The 12,950-nt window shown below is 44.5% G+C and overlaps 1 protein-coding gene across 1 annotated transcript in view; it reads left to right on the top strand.

Annotated features, from left to right (window-relative positions):
• SRRM1 (serine and arginine repetitive matrix 1) overlaps positions 1 to 12,950 on the top strand; it is a gene marked incomplete in the record, with an annotated part of 1,602,281 nt that overhangs the window by 1,517,839 nt on the left and 71,492 nt on the right.

Raw genomic sequence — 12,950 nt, 5'->3', positions numbered from 1 at the left:
AGAAATTAAATTGATCAGTGTACAGCCATCTTGGAAGTCTTTACAACCTTGTATTATTTGAGTTAATAAATTACTTCAGTGTTTCATTTATTTTAATCACCTCTGAGATTGATTTATTTTTTCTCCTGACTACTGTAAGCCATTTTCTGTACCAATGTTGAAGCTTGAACTGCTTTTTGTTGAACATCTGCAGAAGTCTTCCCTCCCGGTGTTTTATCCATCTTTTCTGGTTGATTTTCTTTCACATTCTCCAAATTTTTTCTTTGCTGATATCCAGGCAGTGCAACTACTTGGTAGAAAATGATTGTTCCCCAGAATGACTACATAACTTTCCCTTATTTCTCCATTTCAGTTTTTACACTGGGAGAGTTGAATTTAAGCTGGTGGTTAGTGTGCAGCCATCTTGGAAGTCCAAGAATAGAGTCGCTTAGGACTAATATGTTTCATCCATAAAAAGTGGTATCAAAGTTGTCCTTCAAATATTCTCTTTTTGCCTGCTTTTTTGTGGGGCAAAATACAGATCAGAGAGAGAGTTGAACATATCTTAGATGTGCTGTACCAGCTCAAGTTTTATCTGAAGACAGTACGTGCATTTAGGAAGATGGGTCAACGTTCCTGTTACCCACTACAGAAGGTCTCCAAAGTCAGATGTGACAGATATGTAGTCCCCATATTAGTTAATTTGTGAAAAAGCCTTGTGTTGTGGGTGCTTTCTGCCCTACCACAATTCCCATGAAGTATGGGCAGCCTTTGCATTTGTGATGCATCTCCCCGTGAGCTGATCAAGTATACAATGTCTTCTACAGCTGCATTGGATAGGTGTTAAACTGAGTGGCTTAGGAGCTGAGCTCACCATCTTGGTCCAGTGTGTGATGTGTGCATGCTGGCAGGAGGTGCAGATGGCCCCTTAGTGTGGAAATGTGAGGAAAAAACTGACATGGAGATATCTGTTGAGGAAATTCTAGCAGTTATCCACTGCAGAAAGCCTCCTCAAATATCACATGAACTGAGTACTTACATTATTCATGCATAGACTGAAAGCAGCTAGTCTACTTTACTGTCATAGTGTTTGACCAGGTTAAGATTTTAACAAACCCTCCCAAAACACCCTTAATAGCTTTTTGTTAACCTCTGTATACCACACTCCTGTAGCTCACCAATTACAGAACCAAACAACATGGATATGCAATTTTATAACTTCTCTCCAGCTAGCTTGGTCGATATGGTATCTTGAGACAGTGTAGCAATTGTCTAATATTTATTAACAACCACTTAATTATTTTGTTGTTAAGCAACTGTTTTTTGATGATAACTGTAGAGCACAAGAACTTTTAGCTCAAGGACTCAGGCAACAGAAAGTAGAAAGGACAGCCACCAATATTAGGGGGCCTATAACAAGGAAGATAACAAAAGATCCTGTAGAAGTATTAAATATTTCAGAAATTCTATGAAAATCTGTATAAAGCAGTGAAATATGGAAATCAAGAAAAGGTACACATGGAAATGTTTATGTAAGAATTAAATACATCAAGGGTAGAGGTAGATGAGGCTCAATTACTAACAGTGAGGATGAGATGAGATAAAAATGGTAGTATATAACCAATCTACAGGAATGTCCCCTGGAATAGATGATATTCCTTTGGAAGCTAGGAAGGAAGAAATGATAAATATCTGGAAGGTTTTGCTTAATAGTATTTTAAGAGGAACATCCTGGAAGAAAGCAGTGGTAGCTGCAATACCTAAAGAAGGTAAAGATTCATCAGATCCATTTCATGCAGGTCCATTTCAGTAGTCAACCATGATTATAAAGTGTTTGTCTGTAATGGCTACAAAGAATGGTATATATAGTTGTTGGTGGATCTTGATGCACAGAAACCATTTGATTGAGTAAGCTGGGACTTTATGAGCAGGGCAATGGAAGCATTTGCATTTCCTGAAAAAATGATAAGGTTGATTAGGAGGTTATGTGAGGGATCAGAAGTGAAAAATAAAGTGGGTGGGGTCGTCCTGGTAATTTCTACCCGAGCAGAGGAACCATGCAGGGGTGTCTCTCCTCCCTTTGTTATTTGCATTATATTTAGAACTATTGACAAAGAAAATAAAGGACACAGACATTCAAGGATATAATTGATATGGTAGTCAAAAAATCTGGCTTTGTTTTTCAGATGGTATTAGTTTATATTTGTCAAAACCAGAAATGAACATTACAGTGTTGTAGAACATTTTGAGACACTTTCAAATTGTTTCGGGGTACACATTTAATGAAGCTAAAACAAAGTCAATAGCAGTAAATTATGTACCCACACAAGAATTGGTTGAGCAATATCTTTTAGTTATGTACTCACCATAACTTCAGATGTTTGGGATCCATCTCGCCTACATTCTGACTGATGGGTTCGGAGCCGATCCCTCGGCTCCGACTCAGCACGCTTATGCCAAAGAGCGAAGTCTCTTATTGGCTGAGCTTACTATATCCCAGGATGCACCACTACCAGTCCCCCAGATCTAGTTTGTCCGCATACATGCACACACGCATGCACTGCTTATATAACATTGACAGATGAAACAAGATAAAAAACAGTAGAACTCAAACCGTTCAATCTCTTCTGATCTCCAAGGCAGGGGGAAGGAGGGTGGGTTATTAGGAATGTAGGTGAGATGGATCCCAAACATCTGAAGTTATGGTGAGTACATAACTAAAAGATGTTATGTGATCCTATCTCGCCTACATTCTGACTGATGGGACAGCGTCCCTAGCACCTAAATCCTGGGTGGCTCACTGGAAAACACTCCTGAGTACCGTGGAACCAAATGATGCTCGCCCTTTAGATGCCACATCCAATTTATAGTGGGAAATGAAAGTGTGCGGGTTGGACCAAGTAGCCGCAGCACAAATCTCAGATATAGCGAGCTTGGAATGAAATGCAATAGAGGTAGCCATAGCTCTAGTAGAGTGAGCTTTGACAAATGTTGTAAGTTGCTTATTTGAAGAGGAATAAGCCTGAGTTATGCAATCTCTAATCCATTTGGCAATAGTAGCTTTAGTGATGGTTTTTACCCATTTTATTATCTGAAAAGGACACAAACAATTGATCTGTTTTTCGAATTTGTTGAGTCCTGTCTAGATAGAAGCGCAACTGCCTGTGAACATCCAATGTATGCAAGGTGTATTCCGCTTTGTTTGAAAATTTTGGAAAGAAAACTGGTAGCTCTAGAGATTGTTGGAGACAGAGATTAGAACAAACCTTTGGAACAAAAGATGGGTTAGGCCTAAGTGATACTCTATCCTTGTGAAAAATCAAGTACGGTGGTTTGATAGATAGAGCTTGAAGTTCTGAAACTCTTCTTGCAGAGGTAATTGCAATTAAGAAGGCAGTTTTCCAAGACAGATATTTCAACTCACATGTAGCAGCCGGTTCAAAAGGAGAAGATGTTAAGGCACGAAGTACCAAATCAAGATCCCACGGAGGCGCAGGATGAAAAACTGGGGGTCTTAAAAGCACAGCACCTTTCATGAAAGTTTTACATAATCTGCTGCTCATCAATGGTGGGTCTATGGATTCGTGAAATTTGGAGATAGCTGCTAGTTGGACTTTAATAGTAGAGACTGAAGATCCTTGATTAAACAAGGATGTTAAAAATTTCAAGACCTCTGGTATCGGGGCAGTAATAGGGTCTAAGCCTCTGAGTTGAGCCCAGGTAGCAAACCTCTTCCACTTACTGTGATACAATTTCTTGGTGGTGGGTTTGTGGGCTGAAGATAAAATGTGAATAACTTCCGGGTCCAAGGTGTGATTTCTGACTAAAGTCGGAAGTGGAGGAGCCAAGCTGTTAATTTCAAAGTGTGAAGGGACTGGTGCTGTTGTCCCGACTGATGAACCAGAAGGTCTGGAGTTAGATCCAAAACCAAGGACCGTCCAGAGTATATTTCTGTAGGTAGGGAACCATACCTGACGAGGCCAGTACGAGCAATTAGAATCATTGTGGACCCCAATTGGGAAGCTTTCTGGATGACTTTGGGGAGGAGTGGAACCCGAGCGAAAGCATATAGCAGTCCTGTTGGCCAAGCTTGGACTACAGCATCCGGAGCTGCTTCGCCTTGACGCGGAATCCACGAAAAGAACCTTTGCACTGTGTTTTGTGGTGTTGCAAACAGGTCGCAGCACGGAATCCCCATCTTTTGAAAATCTGAGCTGCTACTGTTTCGTTCAGGGACCACTCGTGAGGAGAGAGAATAGTCCTGCTCAGTCTGTCTGCCAATACATTGGATTATCCTGGAATGTGGGTCGCTACCAGGAAGCGGTTGGTAGCCACTGCCCATTCCCACACCCTCATGGCCTCTCTGCAAAGGGGGTAAGATCTGGTCCCTCCTTGTTTGTTTAGATACCAGACCACCGACATGTTGTCTGTGTGGATAGCGATGATGCCTTGAGGGAGAAACTTGTGGAGGGCTTGTAGGGACAGAAGTACAGCCCTCATTTCCAACACATTGATATGGAGAAATGTTTCGTTTGGAAGCCAAGAACCCTGAACTGACCTGCCCAGACAATGCCCCCCCCCACCCGTCTGGGAGGCATCCGTTGTCAAGGTGGCCACCGGAGGGGGTATAACAAAAGGTCTTCCCTGATTCAGATTGGATGGCAGAAGCCACCAGCGGAGGTCCCGTTTGCGTTTCTGTAATCAGTATGTGATGATTGAGGGGGAGATCCTGAAAAGACCATTGTGTCGATAACAGCCACTGAAGAATCCTCATGTGCAATCTTGCCAGAGGAACTAGGAGAACCGTGGCAGACATTGAACCTAAAAGTTGCAGGACCATCCTGGCTGGGGCTTTGGATCTTAGAAGCAGGGCTCGGACTTGACCTTGTAATGTTTGTATCCTTTCGGTAGGAAGGAAGATTCGCATTAATTTTGAGTCTATCTCTGCTCCTATGAATCTTATGCGCTGAGAAGGCAGCAAGACAGACTTTGACCAGTTGAATGTAATTCCCAGGGAAGCACCCAGGGAGATGGTGGCTTGTAGGTTCTCTAGTAGTAGATGCCTGGTGGTGGCAGTCAGGAGCCAGTCGTCCAGATAGGGAAACACTTGGAATCCGAGACTCCTCAGGTGAGCAGTCACTACTGCCAAACACTTGGTGAACACCCTGGCGGCTGTGGTGAGACCAAAGGGCAGTGCACAAAATTGGAAATGACTGTCTCCCAGGCTGAAGCGCAGATACCTCCTTGGACGCCTGATGTATCGGTATGTGATAATAGGCGTCCTTGAGATCTATGGAGCACATCCAAACATCTTTCTCCAACAATGGGAGAATGGATTGTAAAGTGACCATTCGGAACTTGGACTTCATGACGGACTGGTTTAGTTTGCTGAGATCCAAAATGGGTCTCAGGTCCCCTGTCTTTTTTGGCACTAAAAAGAACCTTGAGTAATTTCCGGATCCGATCTGGTCTGTGGGGACCGGTTGGATGACTCCTTTTTCTAGCAGCTTTGAGGCTTCTACGGCTGCAATTTCCCTTTGACTGGGTGGTGGGTCCGGGATTTTTTTGGACGGTGGGGGTGAGTGTGTGAAGGGAATGGTGTAACCTCCGGCAATAATCCGAAGCACCCATCTGTCCTGAGTAATAGCCTCCCAGGCTTTTAGGTGCTTGGCAACGGCACCCGACTGGCTCGAGCAGCACAGCCGGGCAATCCCTCATGGAGTGTGGGAGGCTGAAGAGCCACGAAAGGACTCGCGGTCTCCAGTGTTGCGGGGGCCTCTGCCGCCTCTGGGACGGCGTCTCCCAGAAAAATTTCCCGTCCTCTGCCTCTGGAAGGGAATCTTCCTGCTGTTGGGGAAAGAATTTCTGTGATTTATGGAACCACATCTTCCCTCCTCTTTAGCCTTGGGATAAGGCCGAAGGGAGTGGAATAACGTGCTCTCGGCAGATAAAGTCTTTCCCTCCTGCTCACAGCGGTAAGAGTGTCTTTACCTTGGGTCCAAACAAAGAGGACCCATCAAAGGGAGCGTCGGCAAAGGAAGACTTGAAGGCCTCCGCGAAATGACACAAACGGAGCCAGGCTTGTCTCCGTAGAGCCACGCCTGTGCCTGCCGCTCTGCCGCCTTCGCCGCATATGAAATGAGCCTCATGGACGAGTTAGAAATAGAGGTAAGGATAGCCAACTGAGAGCTAACCGACTGGGCTAGCTGCTCAGGTAGGTTACCTGAGAGGGAGTCTGAGAGTTCCTTGACCAGATCCCTCTGTAGTCTGGTGAAATGTGCCAAATAATTCAGGGACCTCAGAGTAAAGGCCGCTGAAGTCAGGGTGCGCTTCCCGTACCGGTCCATGCTCCTAGACTCCTCCTTAGGAGGATGGACGGACGTTGAAGCCTCTGCCACGTCCTGCTGGGAAGCAGATGCCACCACCATGGCATCTACAGCCACGCCTTTTAAGAACTCCTCCTCGGGTGGGGCAGACAAAAAGTTGTTAGGGCGAGAAGGCACTGGTTCCACAGTATCTGGATGTTCCCACGCCCTCCGACAAACCAAATCCAGGAGCTCGTCGAAGGGCGGAGACACCCAGGAGGCGGAGGGCTGAGCCCCGAAGGCCTTGAGGAACACCGACTCATCAGCGGAGGGGGGTTTGGAATTCCAGCTGCCTCGTTGCTTAAGGATCTCTAGAATGTCTGCAAATGAGACATCATCCGAGGACGACTTAGGGGACCCCTCCGCATCCTCAAGATCAGTGTCCGATGTAAGAGACTCATCGGGGGAGTCCACGTGCTTCCTCTTGCACGATCTCTTCCTTGGGGGCTCCTCCGAAGACAACTCCGAAAGACCCTCAGGAGGAGGGAACCCCAGTGGGGGTAACCTCAGGCCCGGGGCTCCGCTGCCTAGAGACAGGGGAACTGCCAAAGACCCAGTCTCCATGCCCAGGAAGGTGCTGGTAAAGCCGTAGAGATGGCAAGAAGACTTGGCCAAGGCACTCCTCATAGCTCTGAAAGCCGGACCCCAGAATCCTGGGAGGGTCCGGTCCCGAGCCATGATAGCAGACGGAAGTCCCGCGGCAAGCACCGAGAGGGAGGCTCGGAACCGACAGCATTGGTCCCAACGTCACCCCGGGTCCGGGCGAAGAAGTCCGTGTCCTAAACTCGGACCCGAGGGCCGGCGTTCGAGTAAGGGTCCGAGCCCACCCTAGCATCTCCGATGGCTCCATGAGCGCCTCCTCCGGAGCCGGGCGGTCGGACGAGGAATGGCAATGGAGTGGGCTATCGCCTCCGAAGCCAATTGCGTCAGAGGCGAAACTAATTTCTGAAAGACTGGGGACTGGAACAGTCTTTGGAGCACCCTGTCTATGTCCGAATCTGACATCCTTGATGACCTGGAAGAGACCGAATGGGTCCGAGTAGGCCTCTCCAACGGCTCCAAGGGACTAGGGGACCGGCTCCGAATCGACTCTACAATTATCGGCGCCAAAGGAATGTCCAAACCAATTTCCATCGGTGCCGAAGAGGCTTCGCGCCGAGGAGGAAGTGTCTGAGCGGACAACCTTCATCGGCTCCGAGATCAGTGGAGCCGATAAAGATGACCCGCCTCTCGATGCCCCAGACGACGGCTCCGAACCCAGAGGAGTCGAGGCTGGAGGCATCGAGGCAGACCGTTCCGCCCTCGGCTCCGAAGTCCGTGGAGCCGAAGGAGAAGCCTGCCTATGTTTTTTGGTGGTCGGTTCCGACGGACGGTTCCGACGGACTGGTCGGAGCCGACGCCCTTTTCTTTTTAGCAGGAGAAGGAGAGGAAGCTAATGCCTCTTCAAATGATGGCTTAATAAGGCCTTTTAGAATAAGTTTATTTTTCCTCTCTTGGAGGACCCTCGAGGAAAAAGCGTGACAGACGCTACAGGACTCCTGCAAATGTTTGGCGCCCAAACAGTACACACAGAGAGAGTGATCATCTGTGATCGACATTTTAAAACTGTACTTAGTGCACTTTTTAAACCCTGAAGGCCTAGGAGCCTGTGACATAATGGCAACCAAATCAGTGTATAACCAGTAAAAAACAAGACACACTAACTTTCACAAAGAAAATCTTTTCTTTGAATCAAGAACTGTCACAAATAGAAAGGTATGACCAAGGAATACAAGAACCTTTAAAATAAAAAGGAACTTGACAGACAATGGCTGACAAGGGAAGGCCCTTCAACCCAAAAGTAACCTCCAGTCAGACAAACGCAATCACTACACAAAGTTTTTCCACAGAAAACACTTCAGTCATACACAAAAATACGATATAGCTGTTAAAACAGCTTTTTGTTGGATTTTAAAGGAATTCCTGACAGGAAAGTAAGAGAAAAAACCCTACTTAGCTCAGCCAAGCTCGAGACCACGTCTTTGCTTGTTAGCGGCAAACGAGATCTGGGAGACTGGTAGTGGTGCATCCTGGGATATAGTAAGCTCAGCCAATAAGAGACTTCGCTCTTTGGCATAAGCGTGCCGAGTCGGAGCCGAGGGATCGGCTCCGAACCCATCAGTCAGAATGTAGGCGAGATAGGATCACATAACATCCATATTTATGGGGACATGATAAAATGAACTATTTAGGAGTACTGATTAAAAATGATTGCAGTATGACAGCTAAGGATATGTGGGAAGAAACTAAACAAAAACTGAGAAAATGGAAGCTTTGTTATGTGGATATCGACAGCAAGATACAAGCAGTTAAAATGTTTTTAGTTCCTTTAGTCTTATACATAGGTCAGGTGTATTTTTATCAACCAGAGGAGAAGTTGTGGATAGCAATTAATAAAGAGCTGAAGGATTTTATCTGGGAGGGGAAGATGGTATGAGTCAAGTGGGATAACCTGATTCTTCTAATAGAACAAGGTGGATTGGGATTATCCAATTTGAAGGGTCATTTCAGAGCTATACAGTTAAATCTCCTATACATAACACAAGCAGAAAACTATAATTCAAAGTGAAAGGGGATGATGTTGAAACAGGGGGAGGCTCATGAAACAAGGAGAGATTGGGATTTTGTATGCAGGCCTTCATTATCACACAGAATATTATATCCATAAAGTAGCAAAAGTATTCAAAGAACTAAGCCAAAAAGGGAATCAAGAAAGAGGATTCTGATGATAGGGGTGACTGCAATTAGGGATATAGACAATAGGCAAGAGTGGGCTGGAGTTTATTGGAGAAAACTGGCAAAGGAACCAGGAAAAGGAGATCAAATAGGGTTGGACTTTTCATGGCACGAAAGTGTAGACACAGATGTCCGTAGAGGAGTCTGTAAGAGACTGATTTCAGAGAAAGGTCTTCCAGTCTATCCTGATAACTAAGATTTTTATGGCCTCTGATCTTTATAGTTATGAATCTCTGAGGTTGTGTGATATGTTTAAATAAATACATGCCAAAAGCTGCATTATATTCAATAATAAGTTTAATAAGAGTTGAGTAAAGAGAGATTAAGACTTTTGGATCTAGTAGAAATGCCTTTGCAAATTAGATGGACCAGATAAAATGCTTTCTGAACAACTGTGGAGACATGGTGGTCTATTCAGGAATTATCAACGAGAATGCCCTGATCTCTTAAAACCATGTCTGATTTGAGGTGTGCATCTCCTATCCATCCATATCTTCTTTTTCCCATTTTTGCACATTGGGTCAGGGGGTCACTTCAGAATGACAGTCATCTAGAGCTAAGGTTTACACTGCCTGGTGGGTTGCCCTGCCATGGTAGTTCTTCCACACAACAGTCACATGTACACTCAAACCTGTCTCCCCCATATGGTAAGTGAAACTGTTTTGTTTACCAAAATGAGCTATGCTACAATTTTTTTTGTACATTTGAGATCATTGTCATTGCACCAATTGTTTATGTGGTCTAATCTACGTTGAAGCAATTCTGAGTCAGTTGAAGATCAAATAACAGCACCTTCATCTGCAAACTTAGTTAACCATAGATCAAGAGTGCTGGCCTGAAGCTCTGAGAAGTATATGCCAAATAGGAGGGGGCCCAAAACTGAGCCCTGCAGTACACCACTGGTAACTTTTTTTTTGTTTTCAGAAGTGGCACATGCTACTCCAACCACATGGGATTCTGTCAGACAACCATTTAGCTATCCATCACACAGTATAAGATTTTATTTTCAGCTTTACATGTCTGTCAAAAATGCCTGCATGGGTAATAGTGTCAAAGACTTTGGCCAGTTCTAGTTATGCTGTATGCAGTGCATAACCACTATTCACTGTTTTGGTTATTTTTTCAAAGAAATTGAATCTGTGAGTAGTGCTACCATGAAGATGTTCAGATTTCAGTTTGCTATTTTGAAATGTCTTTCAGGATGTCTCTGCTTAAAAAGGCACTCTGGGGGGCAGCAAAGGCTTTAACCATTATGTGGAAGTCCTGGTATGAAAGGTTTTAGCCATCCCTGGCAAAACATGAAATCTTATGTACCACCTCATCGAGGGCCAGCATATGCTGCATCCCCTTAGAATGACACTAACTACTTAAGTCAGCTGTCTGAGAATGTAGGCATCACGCTTGGTGAAGGCAAGATACTACTCAAGACCCCAGTACCTTTTCTACCCCTAATACATGCATAGCGAGTGTCATGATGTTTTTTAAGGGGCGCACATCCCCAAGTGCTGGTGCTTCTGGTAAAAATGTGCTGGACTGATGTGGGAGGAGAGAACTCCTCATTGTATACCCATTGATAAAGGTCTTGTAAACCATCTGATATGGTTAGAGCATATCTTATTTTGGAGCAGTATGTCGTGAGCAAGCTGTTTTGCTGTTTGTATCACCAAAGAAAATGATTTTTTTTTATGTGTATGATAAATACAGAGAATGTTATTTGGTAGGGTAGTGTGGAGGATTGCTTTTCCCCACCAAAAAAAAATTGAAAAAGTTTTTAACTTTTTCCATACACATTCTATTATCAGAATGCTTGCTTTGATTGACATTTGCTATAACCATTTATCACACAATTCTTGTTTTGATTTTTTTTACATTAGCTGTAGCACTCTGATTCAGAACATCTACATTTATGGTAAGTGTACACAACTGTACTTTCCTCTTATTTCTAGGTCAATTTTGCCCCAATGTATGTCGGCCCTCAAGCCATTCCTCTAATCAAGCTAAGCCTGTTTATTCTCCTGTGCGAGGGATGTACCCAGTAGTGTGTGGGGGAAGAGCCAGCCTGGAGGAACGGTCATACAAACAGCAGTAAGGGCTGCTTATGCCCTTCTTATCATCCCTGAAATTGAGGAAGTTTGTTCTGGACCTAACCCCATTCCCTGCGTAGATGCACCTATGCCCCACACACCCACTCTACTCCGAGTGCTGACAAGGCCTGCCAGCACGTGTGTGGCTGGCCACAGCCCACATTCTCTCTGCATTGACTTGATTTTACATGGAGTTGTAGCTTAACAAGCCAGTAAATACCCCCTCCCCAACACACACACAGGGTGGGCAAGCATATCCTGTCCTGTTTGTACCATTAGGAACTGGGATCCCCAGAGTTGTAGTCAGAGAATTTTATCTCACTATGCCACTGGGTTCAGCTTTTTTGAATTTTCATTAGTTGGGTCAGTTTAGACATTTTATTGCTTCTCCTATTTTCTCAGAAAAAAATGCTGCATCATCTTCATTTCTTCAATCCAGAAAAGTAATACCAGCAAAGTGAAAGGACAGAACTTATAAAGTATGTTGCTTTGATTCTTTTAGCCTTTTGGGTTTTGGTTCATGTTTGTTAAATAGATTTTTTCACCTGAAGGCATTAAGATGTTTAATGGCTTCATATCAGAAGTGTAAGTACCCATATGTACAAATTCCTCATTAAAGTGCAGCTGTCCAAGAATGCTGGGGGGGGGGTTAATATACACTTAACATGTGGTACTTGCATATAGAAACTCTAGACAACTGTGTCTCAGATTAGGGGGGATATCTGTGATACCACCACTTTCAATTTGGTGTATATGTTAACCATATTCACGCTTTCAGTCTTTCCTTTCTGTGGATCACACCTGCATTCTTTAAAAATTTAGGTTCATAGGTAGATACTAGGCTATCTGCCCAAGGGCATTTATAAGCCTAGCCAGAGTGTGTCGGCTTTCGCCGCCCCGTTGATTAATTAACTGATCCTCTGTCAAGCAGAGCCAATGAAGTGATCCCAGGGGTGTATTTTCTGTTACCCATCCACTCGTCAAGGTTTCTCTTGAAGAGTATTAGTGAGTGTCTCTGCCTGATGTAATTTGGAATTTTGTTCCAAAGCATGGGAAGTCTCTATGACAAAAATCTGTCCCTCCAGCATGTTCTATGTATTGTTGTGGCAAGGTTTAGCTCACTAGAGCACGTGGCTCGCAGTGACTTGGCTTTCTTTAGGTGAAGCATGTCCATCAATTCTGAGTTGGACATGGCTTTGTAAGTCAGGCAGAGATCACCTATGAGTAAGCGATATGCCACTGATTACAGCCAGAATTTTTTCAGTTGGGCTGCATAGGACATATGTTTGAGACCAGTAATCCTCTTGGTGAGGTACTTTTGTGGTCTTTCCAGCTGTTGGAAGTGTCTTGTGAGGTACATCCCAAATGGGGCATTGTACTCTATGATGGGTCTAATGAGTGACGAGTAGAGGGGCACTATAACCTCTAATTCTAGATGTGAACCCTTTAGTAATTAGATGGGCCACATAGAAAGATTTCCTAACTACTTTGGCAATATGATTGTCAAAGGAGAGATTACTATCTACCTGGGTCCCCAGATCTCTTATTACCTCTTCTGTATTAAGGGGGCTGCCACCTATGTGGTAATTCGTGGGTGTTTTGTTTTTCCCAAACGGGATGACTATGCATTTTTTGGCATTAAGCTTGAGTCCATGACTTTGACACCAGGTGTCCTTCTCAGTAAGGCCCTTTTGGAGGATGTCCGTGTCAGCCGGAGAGTCAATTATGGCTCCCAGTTTGCAGTCAT

This window comes from Protopterus annectens, chromosome 1.part1 (genome assembly GCF_019279795.1).
Source record: "Protopterus annectens isolate FY-2018-M chromosome 1.part1, PAN1.0, whole genome shotgun sequence".
Classification (NCBI taxonomy): Eukaryota; Metazoa; Chordata; order Ceratodontiformes; family Protopteridae; genus Protopterus; species Protopterus annectens.
Note: the sequence above shows the minus strand (reverse complement) of the source record. Positions and strands in the feature narration are given on the sequence as shown.